Below are 20,859 nucleotides of genomic sequence, written 5' to 3'. Positions count from 1 at the left end.
AGGGCAGACAACGGAGAAGTGTACGCCCGGATTTCAGTGACATTTTGTCATTTCGAACAGCAAACTCCTCTGCAACATTTGTTTCTCACGGAGAAATTAATCAGCTTTGATATATGTGCCTACGGATCAGACTGCTGTAATCAAAGTAAAACATTAAATTATTGAAATGTGCCGTTGACTGCATTATACGGTCATACATATTTTACATTTAGCCTAACATCGCAATCACATGTCATCAAACATTAACCATTCAGATCCTCACCAATTGGCAGATCATTTTCTATTAGAAGAGAAGTAATTTGTAGCTCTTTGGCCCCAGTGCAAAATCTGGAGCAGGCTCCCCTCCTATTATAGGTACCATTTATAATACCAGTGTCTCGTTGTGGCAGAGGGACCCCTGGGCTCCTTAGGCACCTGGGTTTCTGTCTGGGAGCATAAGGAGGTTTTTTTCTGTAGGATTCTGTCTGAAGGGGGCAGCTATGGGAACAATAGATGTACACTTAGAATACTTTATCAATGTGTGATTGGTGCACTAGCGTTTCTGCTGCCTGAGGCGAAAATGTAAATGACTCCCCCCATAACAAATTCTGAATCTAACAGTCTCCCCCCCCAAAAAAAAACTTCTGTCAAAGACATTTTTGGATGGACATTACATACAGTGCTTCTAAACATACAGGCTAATACAGCACCCCATACCTCTTGTATCCAGTAATGTTTCCTCCGATGTTCTCTTTCTTCATCTTCTCCATTGGACCAGACCACCATGACAAATTCTTTCAGCTTTGTCTTGTCTCTGCAGAGCTTGCCACACAGACATCTTAGGCTACTTTCACACTAGCGGCAGCACGGATCCGACAGGCTGTTCATCCTGTCGGATACGTCCTGCGGCTATTTCGCCGTGACGCCAGACTGCCGCTTCGTCCCCTTTGACTATAATGGGGATGGGGGCGGAGTTCCGGCGCAGCACGGCAGTGCACGGCAAAAGGCCGCTGGACTAAAAGTACTGCATGTCCGACTTTTTAGTCCGGCGGCACGGTAGGTCAATGGGGACGGAGCGGCGGTCCGGCGGCACGGCGAAATAGCAGCAGGACGGATCCGACATGGTGAACAGCCTGTCGGATCCATCCTGCCGCTAGTGTGAAAGTACCCTAAGGTTCCTAACTTTTTCATTATCCTGCTCCTCATGGTGCCCTAACACTGTTATCCTGCTGCTAACCCTAATATTGTGCCCAATGTGCTGCCCAATGCCCACAAACACTATACTGCAGAAATAATAGTGCCATACAGATAGTGTCCCCATAGTAATGGTGCTCCCAGACTGTCCTCAATAGTAATAAAGGCCCCTATAGTACCCCCAATAACAAAAATGTTCCTCAAGAGTCCCCCCTTTAGTATTACTGCCCAATATATTGTGCCCAATAATTATATTACCCTCACCTTACCCCTATTATTAAAAATACTCCCCATAGGGCCCCCTAGTAACCCCTAGTAGAAATAAAGCCCACCATTAATGACCCTAGCAGTAACAAGGCCCCTCTATAAAGTACCCCTTCAGAGCCCCAAGTGGTAATAAGGCAGATCAATAAGGCACCCCTATAGATCCCACGGTAGTAATGAGGCCCCCTATAGTCTCACTAGTAGTTATGATGCCCTCTGTAGTGGGCCCAGTATTTATAATGCCCCTTGTAGTAGCTCCAACTATTTAGAATTCCTCCTGCAGTAACCCCCTGTAGTTATAATGACCCCCCCGTACTTCCCCCCTATTATAACGTCCCCTGTACTGCTTCAGCCTGTATTATAATGCCCCCTCCATTCCCCCATGTAGTGCCAATGTGTATAATAACCCTGCCCTGTAGTGCCCCTGGTATTATAATGCCCCCTGTATTGCTAGTGTATTGCTGTATTGCTAATCATGTGATATGCCATAGCACGTGATTAAAAAAAAGAGCATAAGAATCAGCTAAGGGCACATAGAATATTTTCATAGTACATATTAATTATACATATGTTTAATAACAGGGGATGAGATTGTGGCAGTAATTCACACCACAGGGCTGTCTTGAGTCCAACAGAAAAAATCAAATATGACTCCCCTCCAAGGAGTTTTTCTGCTGATCACCACCATGGACTGGTCTGAACACAAGTTTTATTCGCATAGCCAAGAAAGAGGAAAGATCCTCCATGAATATCCCTAAAATGTTAAGTTAATACAGAGACATTAATTATGTTACTATTGGCAACGCTATACAAACGTTGTATGATGCAAGCATTGTATAGTGCGCTGAATTACAAATGGTAAGTTTACATCACCGATTAGCTTTCCGTTCTTCTGATCCATCAGAAGAGAAAAAAAAAAAGATCCTGTAAAAATGTGATAAAAAGGATCCTTTTGCATCAATTATGCATAGAATCCGTTTTTGTTTGTTTTTTTACAGGACCCTGTTGCATCAGTTGGCATCCATTTAAGCCAGTTCTGTCTGAGATCCGTTTTTTTAGACGGAAAAAAAAGTACTGCATGCAGGGCTTTTTTTTTTTCGTGTAAAAAAATGGATCTAAGATGGAAATGGTTCAAATAGATGCCAACTGATGCAACAGGATCCGTTTTTTTTTCTCTACTTCTGACAGATCAGAAAAATGGAAAGCTAAATGGTGATGTGAAGTCAGAGGGAGGTGCTCATGCCGCTCTACAGAGCACTAGTGAGACCTCACTTGGAGTATTGTGCGCAGTACTGGAGACCGTATCTCCAGAAGGATATTGATACTCTAGAGAGAGTTCAGAGAAGAGCTACTAAACTGGTACATGGATTGCAGGATAAAACTTACCAGGAAAGATTAAAGGACCTTAACATGTATAGCTTGGAAGAAAGACGAGACAGAGGGGATATGATGGAAACTTTTAAATACATAAAGGGAATCAACAAGGTAAAAGAGGAGAGAATATTTAAAAGAAGAAAAACTGCTACAAGAGGACATAGTTTTAAACTAGAGGGGCAAAGGTTTAAAAGTAATATCAGGAAGTATTACTTTACTGAGAGAGTAGTGGATGCATGGAATAGCCTTCCTGCAGAAGTGGTAGCTGCAAATACAGTGAAGGAGTTTGAGCATGCATGGGATAGGCATAAGCAGGGGCGGGCTGGGACGGGGGGCAGGGAGGCAATTGCCCCCCCAGGCCGCCCTAAAGCATATTAAAAATGGCCACTGGGCCGTCTTTAACGAATATATATATTTTTTTTAATTCCTCAGGGCCACACTGCCGATCACCACAGGCGGCGCGGCCCTGGTTCTAGTTGCCGGTGGTGGTGGGGGGCAGTAGGAGATAAGCGCTTCCATTGTGGAAGCGCTCATCTCCATATTAATCTGTATCGCCATCCTCAGGACAGTGATACAGATGCCTGTGCTGCGGCAGGCTTTGAAAAATGGGCAGGCAAAAGAATTGGCGCAGCGCGCTACACGTGCCACATTGGGGGGCAGTAAATGCAATGTGTTCCTGTATAAAAGAAAATAAAAGTCTGCAAATGAAAAATGGGCCACTTGACTGGGTTTGCCCCCCAGGACTAAGGCTGCCAGCCCTCCCCTGGGCATAAGGCCATCCTTAATATAAGATAGGGCCATGGGCTATCCATAGTATTCAGTATATTGGGCAGACTAGATGGGCCAAATGGTTCTTATCTGCCGACACATTCTATGTTTCTATGTTTCTATGTTTCTAACTGGCTTGTGTCTGCTATTGCTTTTTGGCAGACACTGCAATGAGACATTCTTTCACAAGGCTAGCTGGGAACAGAATGCCCTTTCTTCCTTCTGAGCAGAAAGACCTGCCTGCATACTGATTGGCTGATCAGGCTGTCTGTCAGCCTCTAAGCCAATCAGGGCAAGCCCCCACCCTCCAATTCCTCCAAGTGTCATGTGATGCTTCTTCTTCTTCCTCCCTCCTCTTTTCCCCTCCAATTCTCACAGTACAATGGCACTGGGCGTCATTTTTGAGCTATTTGTCCAAACCAAATCGGCAAAAATTCAGATTCGTCTGGTGGTCAAATTTTTCAGAAATTTTTTATGAATTTGTTTTGTTTAAAATCAATTTGCCATCTCTAGTAGAGACTTTTTAATTTTGCTGTATTGGTTGATAACCGCGTACCTCATATTGCTGTCATCAGTTGCTAAAAAGAAACAAAAAATTGCCTTGTAATCAATGTCATGTATATGCGACTAAAAGCAACTGTATAATGATGGGCATATTACGCCAAAGAAAAATAATAAAAAGCTGCATGACATTATCACCAGGCGTAGCTTGGCAGATGTCATGGCTTTCTAGGCTTTGAGTGCCCAAGATCTGGATAAATTCAGTCTTATGTTTGTCAAGTCTAGTGTATAGTAGACAAGGTGAAACTGTTGCTCTGTCGCCCAAGGGTCCACATACCACTGGAGCTGGCCCTGCCTCCATGTTGAAGCCTTTGAGAATGGCTTTTTTTGGGCATAATTAATAGATCTCGGATCTCCGTACAGTATTATTCCGAATTTTTAAATGAAGCATCCGAAGCATCCAAAGCTCACTTCGCTCAACTGTAGCCAAGACCCTTGAAGGCTTGACACTGCAGTAATGAAAAATATATCGCGAAGCAGAACCTGAACAATGGAAATTGGTTGCAGAACTAGAAATGACCTTAAATGATTGTCGCTTATTTTCTTCTTCTCTTCCTGGTATATTGTGTAAGATATGATTCCTCTATTTGTTTCCTCAAACACGTCGAGCATAAATTGCTAAATCATGTGCTTCTGTCTTACACAATGCTGCAGGGTTTTTCTAAATTGTGCTGTTTGTCAACTCTTTTTGAAAAAATTTAAATATTTTTATATCAAAGGAAAGACATTTTGATGGTCTTTTTTTACCTTCTTAGACTTTTCTATAGGGTTTCTATGTTGCAAACGTTTCAAATGAAAAATTATAATAAATTGAATGACTTATAGATGCTATACTCCATGGTCCAGTGACTTTCACCATATACAGTACTTGTCCAACAAATGGATTTAAACATTGAACCTGACAGTTTGTCAGGATCAGCTGCCTAGCTAATGTGGGGGCCACTCGGCTCATCCTTGACAGCAGATTTCAGGGAATCACAGTAAGGCTTATTGCACACGAACGTGTGCGCTCCGTGGACCGCATTTGCGGATCCGCAATACACGGGCTTCGTTCCGTGTGCATTCCGCATCACGGATGCGGACCCATTCACTTCAATCGGTCCGCAAATCCGAAGATGCGGAATGGTATGGAACGGAAGCACGGAACGGAACCCTACGGAAGCACTACGGAGTGCTTCCATGGGGTTTAGTTCCGTACTTCCGCTCCGCAAAAAAATACAACATGTCCTGTCTTTTTTCAGAACGGCCGGATCACGGACCCATTAAAGTGAATGGGGGCGCGATCAGCTGCCCCATAGTGGGTGTTCGTGCATTGCGGCCCGCAATTTGCGGGCCACAGCACGGCCACGGGGCGCACACGTTCGTGTGCAAGAGGCCTAAGGCAACTTTCACACTAGCGTTTTTTGCGGATCCATCATGGATCTGCAAAAAAAACGCTTCAGTTACAATAATACAACCGCATGCATCCGTCATGAACGGATCCGGTTGTATTATGTCTTATATAGCCATGACGGATCCGTCCTGATACACAATGTAAGTCAATGGGGACGGATCCGTTTTCTCTGACACAATCTGACACAATAGAAAACGGAATCATCCCCCATTGACTTTCAATGGTGTTCATGACATATCCATCTTGCTCCACACCACATCGCGGACAGAAAAACACTGCGTTATTTTGTCCACGATGGGAGCGCAACCAAATGGAACAGAATGCATTTTGGTGCACTCCGTTTCGTATTTCAGTTTTGTCCCCAACTCCCCATTGACAATGAATGGGGACAAAACTGAAGCGTTTTATTCCCCTTTTGAGATGCTATGACAGATCTCAATAGCGGAATTGAAAACGCTAGTGTGAAAGTAGCCTAACAGACATGGTAGATTTCATTTGGTCCAATGTGAGATGAGGCTCTCTATTGAGTAGTAAGCGTGCAAGTTCAGCCAAGCCTAACATGCACATATATGCAAAATTACTATCTGTGAAATGAGTGGTCAATTGTCATTTGGCCATTATGGCCAATTTTTGGAGATGTCTATTGATCTTTCAGCAGTGGCAAACCTAGGATCTTCTGGGCCACCATTAAATAAGTGTCATAGATTTTTCCATTTTTTTTAACTTTGGTTCTACATTGAAATTTCATTCAACTGAGGTTTCGGCAATCTGCAAAACTAGGAAAAAACTTGTAATATATTTGCCATCAAAATTCATCAGTCATCCCTCATCACTGGTCCACCATGGAAGGAGGACACTCAAGTTAATGTGGTTGCCCAGGCTTTTACATTCATTCCTATTGATGACCTTTCTCATGATGGGCAGCACGGTGGCTCAGTGGTTAGCACTGGTTCCTTGCAGCTCTGGAGTCCTAGGTTTGAATCTAACCAAGGACAACATCTGCATAGCGTTCTTATGTTCTCCCCGTGTTTGCGTGGGTTTCCTCTGGCTACTACAGTTTCGTCCCACACTCCAAAGACATACTGATAGGAACTGTCCCATTGGGGACAGTGGACTGTGTCATGCCAATGTCTATAAAGCGCTGCAGAAAATGTCAGCGCTATATAAGTGAGTAAAATAAAATAAATATATGATAGGTTGTCGGTATCTGATTGGCAGATGTCTAACACCCTGCACCACCGCAAATTAGCTGTTCTGCAGTAGCTCTGGCGCCTGAAGTCGCTGCCGGAACTATACAGCTCCATCCACTACACAATAGATGGAGCCAAGTAGTTATGGTCATAGGCATGCGCAGCCTATTGCATTAGGGTGTGCACCCTAAAGCACAAACACACACACTGCGCGAGCGTGTAAGCATGTGTGTGTGTATATGTATATATATATATATAGCCTTTATGCCATTAGCCCCCATTATCAGCCCTTATGCCTCATTAGCCCCCATTATGAGTCTCATTAGCCCTATTATGCATCTCATTAGCCCCCATTATGCCTCATTAGCCCCCATTATGCCTCATTAGCCCCCATTATCAGCCCTTATGCCTCATTAGCCCCCATTATGCCTCTCATTAGCCCCCATATGCCTCTCATTAGCCCCCATATGCCTCTCATTAGCCCCATATGCCTCTCATTAGCTCCCATATGCCTCTCATTGGCCCCCATATGCCTCTTATTAGCCCCCATATGCCTCTCATTAGCCCCTATATGCCTCATTAGCTCCCATATGCCTCATTAGCCCCTATATGCCTCATTAGCCCCCATATGCCTCTATTAGCCCCTATATGCCTCTCATTAGCCCCCATATGCCTCTCATTAGCCCCCATATGCCTCATTAGCCCCGATATGCCCCCAGCAGCCTCATTTTTTATAAAATAAAAAAACACTTACCTCTCTGCTCCTGGACGCCGCCGCTCCTCGCCACCCGCGATCCTCTTCCTCCTGCTGTCGGTTGTGCTCTGAACTGGCGTGCACAGCGTGACATCACAAAGCGCCCCACGCTGTGCGCAGCCCTGCACAGCCGACAGCCGAGGACCAGGAAGCGGTAAGTACATAGCGTTCACCGCTTCCTGGTCCTCCGGTACTAATGAGCGCTTCCAAAATGGTGTTGACTTCTGGTCCTGAAGTTACCCCGGAACAGCTGACGGGTGGGGAAGGGGGTGCAAGGTTCAGATGTTGATGACCTATCATGAGGATAGGTCATCAACAGTAAAATCATATAAAGGTTACCTTTAGATAAAAGACGGCGGCAGACATCAATGCCTTCACATGTCAGGGTTATTTGGATGGGTGTCCTGGTGTCAGATATCTTCACATCATGTAGTTTTCCAGCACTTTAGGAATGCTATTTATATTCCCATTGCAGAGGGTACTAAAGGAATGTGGCACAAAAAATGTAATAATATGTTATGGAAAGTGAAAAAAAGAGTAGATCAGTATCTGTAAGACAGAGCATGCTTGAATAATAAGGTATTCATCCTAACATTCCCTCCTACAGTCTCCTTGTCATATCTCTCATCATTTCTTATCTGTAGCCAGTAGGTCCAGATGTCATTACACTTGGCCGGTGATCATTGGCATGTAACGGAGACCTAGCTATGCTCACCAGCTGTGAAATTTTGGGGGGTGGCTCCTAGTTCTGAGATATAGATCATTTGGAGGATTTAATTAGACTGCACATCTAAGAGATGCTGTTTGAACTCTTATTAGTCCCAGGACAACTTCATTATAAGCAGCGTTTTAAAAGTATATGACTCCTTGGTGATAAAAATCTAATGTCTTATTAACCATTTTCTCATTTTTTAAGGTTTATTTAGCTCCTTCCCATTTCGCCCTGTGATAATAGTTCAACACTGCAAATAGGTAGTCAGTAGTCAGCGAAATTATATTATGACACAGTCATGGAGGGGCTGTGCCTTGTCCATCACTTTTGGGGGCGCCAACAGTATTATACAGCTGCCAGGATCAGAGACAACTCTGATCCTGGCATTTTGACCCCTTAGATGTGGCTATCAATGCTGACTATGCATTTTAAGGGGTTAGAGAGAGGAAGCAGGCTTGCTCTGTCACCCCATCGGCCACCTTCACGATTGAATCATGGGTTGTCGAGGGGCTGTTATGGCAGATGTAGACCTAATATATAATATATTAATATATATTAATATTATATAGCTATGCCTATAAAGGCTACCTTTGACAGGATTGAATAGGCATTGTGTCAGTTTTCACAGAAACTGCTAAAATATAGAAGTACTGCAGTGTATTAAATGGGTGCTCAGAAGTTTGAATGTTCAAGTACCCTAGCGGTACATAGAAAAAAGTAAAAATAAAAAAAGTTGAAAATTGCCCTTTTCACTAAGGCCTCATGCACACGACCGTTGTGTGCATCCGTGGCCGTTGTGCCGTTTTCCGTTTTTTTTCGCGGACCCATTGACTTTCAATGGGTCCGTGGAAAAAACGGAGAATGCACCGTTTGGCAGCCGCATCCGTGAGCCGTGTTTCCTGGCCGTGAAAAAAATATGACCTGTCCTATTTTTTTCACGGCCAACGGTTCACGGACCCATTCAAGTCAATGGGTCCGTGAAAGAACACGGATGCACACAAGATTGGCATCCGTGTCCGTGATCCGTGGCCGTAGGTTAGTTTTTATACAGACGGATCCGAAGATCCGTCTGCATAAAAGCTTTTTCAAAGCTGAGTTTTCACTTCGTGAAAACTCAGAACCGACAGTATATTCTAACACAGAAGCGTTCCCATGGTGATGGGGACGCTTCTAGTTAGAATACACTACAAACTGTGTACAAGACTGCCCCCTGCTGCCTGGCAGCACCCGATCTCTTACAGGGGGCCGTGATCAGCACAATTAACCCCTTCAGGTGCGGCACCTGAAGGGGTTAATTGTGCTGATCTGGCCCCCTGTAAGAGATCAGGGCTGCCAGGCAGCAGGGGGCAGACCCTCCCCCCCTCCCCAGTTTGAATATCATTGGTGGCCACTGCGGCTCCCCCCCCTCCCTCTATTGTAATAATTCGTTGGTGGCACAGTGTGCGCCCCCCATCGGCCCCCCCTCCCTCTATAGCATTAACAACACATTGGTGGCCAGTGTGCGGCCTCCCATCTCCCCCCCCCCCCCCCCCCCATCATTGGTGGCAGCGGAGTTCCGATCGGAGTCCCAGTTTAATCGCTGGGGCTCCGATCGGTAACCATGGCAACCGGGACTCTATTACAGTCCTGGTTGCCATGGTTACTTAGCAATAGTACAATAGTAGAAGATTCATACTTACCTGCTGCTGGCTGCTGCTGCGATGTTCGTGTCCGGCCGGGAGCTCCACCTACTGGTAAGTGACAGGGTCTGTGCGGCGCATTGCTAAATGAACTGTCACTTACTAGTAGGAGGAGCTCCCGGCCGGACACGAACATCGCAGCAGCAGCCAGCAGCAGGTAAGTATGAATCTTCTACTATTGTACTATTGCTAAGTAACCATGGCAACCAGGACTGTAATAGAGTCCCGGTTGCCATGGTTACCGATCGGAGCCCCAGCGATTAAACTGGGACTCCGATCGGAACTCCGCTGCCACCAATGATGGGGGGGGGGGGAGATGGGAGGCCGCACACTGGCCACCAATGTTGTTAATGCTATAGAGGGAAGGGGGGCCAATGGGGGGCGCACACTGTGCCACCAACGATTTATTACAATAGAGGGAGGAAGGGGGGGGGCGCACACTGTGCCACCAACGAATTATTACAATAGAGGGGGGAAGGGGGGGGGGGGCGCACACTGTGCCACCAACGAATTATTACAATAGAGGGAGGAAGGGGGGGGGCACACTGTGCCACCAACGAATTATTACAATAGAGGGAGGAAGGGAGGGGGGGGCCGCACTGGCCACCAATGATATTCAAACTGGGGAGGGGGGGGGGGGGGCTGCCCCCTGCTGCCTGGCAGCCCTGATCTCTTACAGGGGGATATGATAGTACAATTAACCCCTTCAGGTGCGGCACCTGAGGGGTTAATTGTGCTGATCACGGCCCCCTGTAAGAGATCGGATGCTGCTAGGCAGCAGGGGGCAGTCATGTACACAGTTTGTAGTATATTCTAACTAGAAGCGTCCCCATCACCATGGGAACGCCTCTGTGTTAGAATATACTGTCGGAAATGAGGTTTCACGATCTAACTCATATCCGACAGTATATTCTAACATAGAGGCGTTCCCATGGTGATGGGGACGCTTCAAGTTAAAATATACCATCGGATTGGAGAAAACTCCGATCTGATGGTATAAAAGGGACTCCAGACTTTACATTGAAAGTCAATGGGGACGGATCCGTTTGAAATTGCACCATATTGTGTCAACGTCAAACGGATCCGTCCCCATTGACTTGCATTGTAATTCAGGACGGATCCGTTTGGCTCCGCACGGCCCGGCGGACACCAAAACGACTTTTTTTTCATGTCCGTGGATCCTCCAAAAATCAAGGAAGACCCACGGACGAAAAAACGGTCATGGATCACGGGAAAACGGAACCCCGTTTTGCGGACCGCAAAAAAATACGGTCGTGTGCATGAGGCCTTAGGGGGGAAAAAAACAGGATCCTGTAAAAAAACGGATCCTGTTGCATCAGTTGTCATCCGTTTCAGCCATTTCCATCTGAGATCCGTTTTTTTAAACTGAAACAAAAGTACTACGACGAGAGAGAGACGTGTACTGATGTGAGACATACGAGGTATAATAGATGCAGCGTGTACATAAATATGTGGTCAGTTATACAGTGGCCCCTCAAGTTACAATATTAATTGGTTCCAGGACAACCATTGTATGTTGAAACCATTGTAACTTGAGTAATCGGTTCCAAAGCCCCAAAATTTCATCCAAGATAAGAGAAAATGAAGATTTATGAAAAATAAGCAGATAGCTAAGAGAGATAAAACAAGTCCTTACATATAACAGCCAGGATTAGCTGCTAACTGGCAACTAATACAGATATTTTACCAGAGAAGTGGCCTTGATTGGTTTGGTCTGAGACATTGTATGTTGAGTCTAGTTTCAACTTATAATTGGTCAGAAAAGACTAGAGATGAGAGAATTTTTAAAAAATTTGATTCGGCCGATTCGCTGAATTTTTCGGAAAAATTTGCTTCGATCCAAATATTTTCGCATGAAAAAAAACGCTATTTCCGGCTGCAGAGAGCCTTTATAGTGGTGTAGAACACTGTGCCTTGCAGTAACACGCAGAGGGAGTCTGCTGTGGTAGTGAAACAATACTGTGAGTCAGTATGACATGCAGATGACAGTTGTCGCTCTTAGAATCACTGCACACTTCACTTATTTGGGCAGTTACGGGGCCAAAACTGACAAAATAACTCAAATGTGAACTCAGCCTTACAGGTCATAGTTAGCGTCAAGAAGCGCACTCCTTTTACACAGTCGCCAGCTGATTCCACATAGATGTCTACAGCAAAGTAGAGCCTCCCCGGACAGAGTGGAGAGGGAGTCAGAAGTAAGCCATGCCAACTAAGGGTTGTGTCTGACAAACCCACCGACTGTTGAGCTGGGGGTTTCTGATGTTACTTGGGATGATGTGGATGACCAAGTTAACCAATCAAGAACCGCTGGGTTGCTGGTCAAAACACGACCGCTAGATGACACCGGGAGCTCAGGCCTCTTGCTGCGACTCCTGCTGCCACGCCCCCTTACTCTGCTGCGACCTCTGCTTGCGCCCAAAACTTTCAGGCCTCTGTCACTGCTTTGTGCATCGCCTAGCACTTCTCTGCCTGACATTCTTGTAGCTGAACTACACAAATTAAACAGAAATTAAAACACCTCTAAAATAGTCACTAAACGTTTTCACCACAATAAACTGCAGAAATGCACTGAGAATATATTTTTCTAGTAGTACTGAGATACGCCCCTATACGCTTTCACCAGAAATAACTGCAACAGTGCAGTGCGTATATATTTTTCTTTTTTACTGTAATACGCCCCTATACGCTTTCAGCAGAAATAACTACAGAAGTGAACTGAGAATATATTTTTCTTGTTGGACTTAAATGGGCCACTATACGCTTTGACTAGAAAACAATCAAAGAGCGAAGTGCGTATATATTTTTATTGTAGTTCTAAAATACGCCCTTATACGCTTTCACTGGTGTGTATATATTTTTCTTGTTTAACTGAAATACGCCCCTATATGCTTTCACCAGAAATAATTTCAACAGTGCAGTGCGTATATATTTTTCTTTTTTTTCTGTAATACACCCCTATACACTTTAAACAGAAAACTGCAACAGTGCAGTGCGTATATATTTTTCTTGTTGGACTGAAATAGGCCACAATACGCTTTGACTAGAAAACAATCAAGAAGTGAAGTGCGTATATATTTTTCTTGTAGTTCTGAAATACGCCCCTATTCGCTTTCACCAGAAATAACTGCAACAGTGCAGTGCGTATATATTTTTCTTTTTTTAATGAAGTATGCCCCTATACACTTTTAACGTAAATAACTGCAGAAATGAAATGCGTATATTTTTCTTGTTGGACTGAAATACGCCCCTAATACACTTTCATCAGAAATAACTGCAACAGTGCAGTGCATACTGTATATATTTTTCTTGTTGGACTGAAATAGGCCACTATACGCTTTCACCAGAAATAACTGCAACAGTGCAGTGCGTATATATTTTTCTTTTTTTAATGAAGTATGCCCCTATACACTTTCAACGTAAATAACTGCAACAGTGCAGTGCGTATATATTTTTCTTGTTGGACTGAAATACGCCCCTGTACACTTTGACCTGAAAAAACTTGAAGAGTGAAGTGCGTATACATATTTTTGGAAGTACTGAAATATGCCCCTATTCGCTTTCAACAGAAATAACTGCAGAAGTGAAATGCGTATATATTTTTCTTGTTGGACTGAAATATGCCCCTATACGCTTTCACCAGAAATAACACCAACAGTGCAGTCCGTATGTATTTTTCTTTTTTTACTGTAATACGCCCCTATACGCTTTAAACAGAAATAACTGCAACAGTGCAGTGCGTATATATTTTTATTTTTTAACTGAAATACGCCGCTATACGCTTTCACCAGAAATAACTGCAGCAGTGCGTATATATTTTTCCTGTACTGAAATACGCCCCTATACGCTTTCAACAGTAATAACTGCAGAAGTGAAATGCGTATATATTTTTCTTGTCGTACTGATACTGAATAAGCCAATAAAGGCTTTTCAACGTAACACTTGCAGCCCAATAACAAAAAGCTGAAATTACAGAGCTGTCTAATGACTATTTGGATCCCCAAATAATCGCTCCCTGCACTTTTAAATCACTTTCCTATCAATGTCCCTAGTGCCTTCTGACATCTCTCCCTGCTGTAAGATGCAAAACACTTACGGACGTGTGAATGGACTCTAAGGCCTATTGCACACGACCGTATGGCTTTTTCAGTGTTTTGCGGTCCGTTTTTCACGGATCCGTTGTTCCGTTTTTTTTTTTTCCATTGTGTTTCCGTTTCTGTTCCGTTTTTCCGTTCCGTTTTTCCGTATGGCATATACAGTATACAGTAATTACATAGATAAAATTGGGCTGGGCATAACTTTTTCAATAGATGGTTCAGCAAAAAACGGAACGGGAACGGAAGACATACGGATGCATTTCCGTATGTGTTCAGTTTTTTTTGCGGACCCATTGACTTGAATGGAGCCATGGAACGTTATTTGCGGGCAATAATAGGACATGTTCTATGTTAGAACAGAACGGAAAAACGGAAATACGGAATCGGAATGCATACGGAGTACATTCCGTTTTTTTTGCGGAACCATTGAAATTAATGGTTCCGTATACAGACCATATACGGAACGCAAAAAACGTCCAGTAAACGGGGGAAAAAAACGGCCGTGTGCAGGGGGCCTAAGGATGTAGAGTGAGGACTGAGGAGGGATGTGATCCATCTCCCGCTCCTCTGGGCAATGAGGACCCCAGAGGCAGCTCATCTGTAAGGACCACTACTCCAGAGAGCTTGAAGGCTCCTAGGCCACAGAAGAACAGCAAGCTATGGTGTATTAGTCAGCAGAGTGCTGAAGCATCCGAGCTATCAAGACTCCGCTGCCAAAAGTGGTGGGAAACACGATAAGACACAATCACAAAAGTCAGGACAGGCCTAGCTAGAAGCCTGCATCATACAGTGGACACCTGCACTCACAGGTGCCAGAATGAAGCCATAGGAAGGGAATCAAGAGAGAGACATTGTCAGCTAGCAATTACAGAGTGTCGTTTTTGCCGCATTGCTGCCTCCATAACCCATCATCTGGAGGGAGAGAGAGAACTTAGTACGAGCAATTGCGGACAAGAATAGGATATGCTCTATATTTTTTCGGGCCCGCTGAACGGAACTACGGATGCGGACAGGACACGGTGTCCTCATCTTTTGCGGCCCCATTGAAATGAATGGGTCCGCTCTAGTCCTACAAAATTGGGGAACGGATGCAGACCCATTTATACGGTCGTGTGAATGAGCCCTTAAGCACTGTGTATGTGTGTGCAGTGCAAGTACAAGGAAGGCAGCGCTGCTGCGCTGGAGTGGCGGAGCTGCTGAGCACAAAGTAAAAGCTGGAAGAGTCCCACTGGGCCACAAATGAAAGCACAGCTCAGTTTCCCACCACCTGCTGCTTTCCCGCCACACGCAGAGAAGGAGAAGACTGCAGGACGGGTGTGCTGGTGTTGGTGGAGACGCTGGAGCTGGAGAGACTGAGTCCAGACTCCAGGACTTGAAGCCTGTGTCAGCCCTGAAGAACTCCTGGTGTGCCTGGAGCGGTGTGAATGGTGGGAGTATTATATTTGAGTGCAGGGCTGCCCTCTCACTATTCTGCTGGTGAAGGCCCTGTATGTATGCATTACATTATTTATCCTGTACTGATCCTACGTTATACCCTGTATTATATTCCAGCTGCACTACTGTCAATGACTCCACCAGCAGAAACATAATAATGAGTGCAGCTCTGAAGAATAATACAGGATGTAGCTCAGTCTTTGTTAACATGGCTGCAGCAATGACACCAGAAAGTCCAGCACGTCACATGCATCATCAACGCAGCCAGATAAACAAAGCACTCAGAATAGAGTGGTGGCCATGTTTCTTCCATATTCCAATGCCGTATTTTATTTTTAACTACTGAATAACCCCTTTAATTCTAGAGTGTTTGGATTCAAGGGAATGGTGTTTAGGGCATTTTGAGGGAGTGGAATCAGGGGTATGGTCTCAGTAAAGGGGCAGGGTGTAATGTCCGTAAAAAATGTTGGGCTCACTGTGATTTTTGGTTCAGTTGTCCAGAAACATTTAAATGGAAGGTTGGCAACCCTGGTCACCATGACCGTTGTGGAAATGGTCAGAGTTCTTATTTTTGTCAGAAGCAGTTCACAAGGGAATCCTGAGATCATGGAATAGATTCAGCCCGTGATAAGAACATAGTCCTACCACTTTACAAATCGCTAGTCAGACCACACATGGAGTACTGTGTACAGTTCTGGGCTCCTGTGAACAAGGCAGACATAGCAGAGCTGGAGAGGGTCCAGAGGAGGCCAACTAAAGTAATAACTGGAATGGGGCAACTACAGTACCCTGAAGGATTATCAACATTAGGGTTATTCACTTTAGAAAAAAGGCGATTGAAGGGAGGTCTAATACCTATGTATAAATATATCAGGGGTCAGTACAGAGATCTCTCCCATCATCTATTTATCCCCAGGACTGTGACTGTGACGAGGGGACATCCTCTGCGTCTGGAGGACAGAAGGTTTGTACACAAACATAGAAGAGGATTCTTTACGGTAAGAGCAGTGAGACTATGGAACTCTCTGCCTGAGGAGGTGGTGATGGTGAGTACAATAAAGGAATTCAAGAGGGGCCTGGATGTATTTCTGGAGTGTAATAATATTACAGGCTATAGCTACTAGAGAGGGGTCGCTGATCCAGGGAGTTATTCTGATTGTCTGATTGGAGTCGGGAAGGAATTTTTTATTCCCCTAAAGTGGGGAAAATTGGCTTCTACCTCACAGATTTTTTTTGCCTTCCTCTGGATCAACTTGCAGGATGACAGGCCGAACTGGATGGACAGATGTCTCTTTTTGGCCTTATAAACTATGTTTCTATGTTACAATCGTAGTGCAAAAATATTCATCGTGGAGACCTAGTCTTCCTCTATGCAGAATATCATACAGACAAGAAGCTTCACAAGGAAGAGTCAGGCTCCTCCTGAGATGTAGATAGGACGTGTCTGATGACATTTCTGAACAAGTCGTCTTTTTCTGGTTCATTGGATCATGTTATGGCACATAACTTCAGATGGATCCCAGAACAATGAGGGATTTGATGCTGGTCGATAAGATGGTTTCCTTTCAGCAAGTAACAGATGACGACGGCCTAAGCCATAATTAGTATTTCAGCCTCTTCAAATTGCCAACTTAATTTCCTATATTCTACAATGCAATTTAAGCTTCTTTACTCATAACCCTTTTGTATTTCCTTGTGGCATGATGTGCACAGAAAAGACAGGTCTGAAGTGACTTTACCAGCAAAAAATCTTCAAAATAATACCATAATACCAGTAATAATAATACTAATAATAATTAGAATAATATAAATATTAGATAGATCATACTTTGCAAATTTTCATAGTGATCCAGCAGCAGGGTAGGGGTTGTGACACACTCGGTCCCCAGCGTCCCCAGCTATGTTTTTTTTTCTTCCATGAAACATGACATAGATAGATAGATAGATACAAGGGCGTAGCTATAGGGGGTGCAGAAGTAGCAGTCACTACTGGGCCCAGGAGCCTGAGGGGGCCCAAAGACCCTTGTGCCGCATAAGAAGACACCAGACCTCTGGCTGGAGGGAAGGGGTTAGGTCAAGAATTTGGAAAATGGGGGGGGGCATTTCAATCTTTGCCTTAGGCAGCACGAATGCTATGTGCTTCCCTGGGCTGATTAAGTGCATGATAGGCCCGGGGCTGTCTACCCAACTCGGGCCCTCCATTTTAGTAAAAAAAGAATTCTGTATGAAGAGGCTGCCGTGCTTCATGAGCGCCACAGTCTCTTCCTAGGCCATATGACATTGTTCACATGGTCTAGGTGCAGCTCTGTCCTATCTGAGTGATTGGGGCTGAACTGTAATACCAAGTGCAGTGCTATCAAATAGACAGAACTGTGCTTGGTAAGGAGCAAAGAGGCTGCAGCGCGCACTGGAACGTCGCGGTCTCCTCAAACAGCAGATTGGCGGGGGTGCCAGGACTCATACCCCCACCATTTCATATCTCTCTGAGTACAGATGTCATAGATGTTACCTGCAGTCCTATGTAACACCCCACATAACACAGTGAATTATTGTGTTATGTGGGGTGCTACATAGGACTGCAGGGAACATCTACTACATTATCTGCACACAGAAAGTTATCACTGTTATCTGGGCTGTTACAATTTTGCCAAATTTAAAATACATGTTATTATAATAAAAAAGACTTGGAGGAGGATACAGCACCATATACCTCTTACATCCAGGGACATCTCCTGTCATGTAGACCTTCTCTTTCCTCTTCTCCTGCTCCTGACCCAGACCGCCATGACAAATTCTTTCAGTTGTCTCTACAGAGTTTGTTACACAGACACGTTCGATTTCTCAATTTTTCCTGGTGTCCCATCAATGTCATCCTGCTGCCACTCCCAATACTGTGCCCACTGTGCTCCCCAATGTCTCAGGTACTATACTGCTGAAAAAAATAGTAACCCCCAGTAGACATAATGGAGTCATTTATCAAACTGGTGTAAAGTAAAACTGGCTTAGTTACTCATCGCAGCCAATCAGATTCTACCTTTCATTTTCCAAAGGATCTGTCAAAAATAAAAGGTGAGATCTGATTGGTTGCTATGGGCAACTAAGCCAGTTCTATTTTACACCAGTTTAATAAACTATCCCAAAGATCCCTATAGTGTCCACAGCAATTATAATGTCCCTTAGAGTGCCCCAGTAATAATAACATCCTATATTGTGCTCCAGGTAATAATGCCTGATTCGTGTCCCCAGAAATAATGTCCCCTAATATGTCCTGTAATAGAAAGGCCCCTACAATACCTCCCCAATAGCAACGTCCCCCACATCACATAGTAATTTCCCCCACACTGCCCCCATATAGTAATAATTACCCCAACACTGCCCCATATAGTAATTTCCCTCACACTGCCCCCATATAGTAATTTCCCCCACACTGCCCCCATATAGTAATTTCCCCCACACTGCACCCACATTGTAATTTCCCCCACACTACCCCATATAGTAATTTCCCCCACACTGCCCCCATAAAGTAATTTCTCTCACACTGCCCCCCCATGTAGTAGTTTGCCCCCACAAAGTAATTTGCCCCCCACACTGCTCCATGAAATAATTTTCCCCCATACTGTCCCCATTAGGTAATTTCCCCCCACCCGCCCGTGGCAGCAGGCCACGGGCGGGTGGCAGATGGTGGGGGGAACCACAGGCCTTGAGCAGGATCAGGGGAGGGAGGAGAGCGGAGGAGCTTCCTGGCTGTAGCTTGTTATATAAGCAGGCAGTGCAGCCAGGACAGGTCTCCCCTCTCCGTATGATATGTAGAGACAGGCCGCAACTATAGAATGTCAGCTGTACAGTGTTCATTGGGAGTGGCCTATTATATGTAGGAGGGGCTTTTAATAATGGGCGGGGCTAAAAAATGTGGCGCGCTGTTCTGTCCTGCAGAGCTTTTAGAATCGCCAAGTAAAAGAATCAGCGCAACACACTACACCCCCCCCCCCCCCCCCTGCATTTTTAAATATAAAGGGGGCTTTGAAAAATGGGCAGGCAAAAGAATTGGCACAGCGCACTACAAGTGCCACATTTTTTTGCCTTTCGGACCCCCCTAGACAAAATTCCTGGGTGCTCCCCTGTGTGGCAGACATAAATTAATTGACATGCTACAAATTTTAATTTGGCATTGGAAGTCATGATATGTGCGGATTTGTTGCAGAAATTGTTAGTGTCAGGAACAATTATTAAATTCTCATCCACATTGCTACTATTGTAAAACGCAGCGGATTTTCCACATGGACACTCGCTGCAGATAATTTACAGCATTTCCACCACACATGGCCGTACCCTAATGCTGCTGGTAGGAAATATTCCTTTCACTGTCCCGTATGTATGAAGGAGAGATAACATAGCTGTAATATCAGCTATGATCTCACCAGGAACTCAAAACCCAATGGCTGAAATTGTTGTACTGCCCCCCCCCCCCCCCTTCCCCACCAGAAAAAAATATATAAGACAATGGCGTAATTTAAAATTGCAGTGTGTATTGCACAGAGGCCTCAGACAGCAACACTGGGCGCACATCTGAGCATTTACTTCTCTGGGAGTTGCAGATCCACATCTTCCAGACCTTTACGCTCTATCCTTCAAACAACGGGAATTCCCCTTTAAGACCTTTAAGTGGGACTGCCTTTTAAAGGGGAATTCCAGTTGTTTTATGTTTTGCCCTATCAACAGGATAGAGGATAACTATTAGATCAGTAGGGGTCCTACTGCTGGGACACCAACCAATCATGAGAATGGGGGGCCCCGTACCCCCTACAGCCCTCTGCAATGAAAGGAGGGGCCAGTCAGGCATGCATGCGGTCTCTCCATTCATTTCTATGGGAACTCTGGAGATATCCAAGCGCTGTAGTCGGCTATCTCTGGGACTTTCATATAAATGAACAGAGCAGCCAAGCACATGCCTGACTGGCCGCTCCGTTGATTTCAGGGGGGGGGCTGCAGGGAGTATGGGGCCCCCATTCTCATGATGGGTGGGGGTCCCAGTGTTAGGACCCCCACCGATCTTATATTTATCCTCTATCCTGTGGATAGGGGATAACTTCAAACAACTGGAATACCTCTTTAATCCTCTTTCATAGTGCTTTACTTTTGACATAGCGCAATGTTATCTCCCGGCCAGCAGATGTCCCTGTACAGGAAGAAATTTGCAGTATTTTTATTAACCAATATATGATCTGCACAGATGCATACTTAAAGGGGTTTTCTGAGGATTTTAATACAGATGACCTATCCTCTGGATACATTAGCAAATTCTAGAATTCGTGATCTCCAGTAATTCATTTCTTGATTGCAAATATCGGCAATGTAATATGCGCGTATTGCGTGCGCAATACAGACGTGGGTCACTTTTGCTACATTTTTAAAGATGCTAGAAGTTTCCTGAGACTGGAGAAA

Source organism: Bufo bufo, chromosome 4 (genome assembly GCF_905171765.1).
Source record: "Bufo bufo chromosome 4, aBufBuf1.1, whole genome shotgun sequence".
Lineage (NCBI taxonomy): Eukaryota > Metazoa > Chordata > Amphibia > Anura > Bufonidae > Bufo > Bufo bufo.
Note: the sequence above shows the minus strand (reverse complement) of the source record.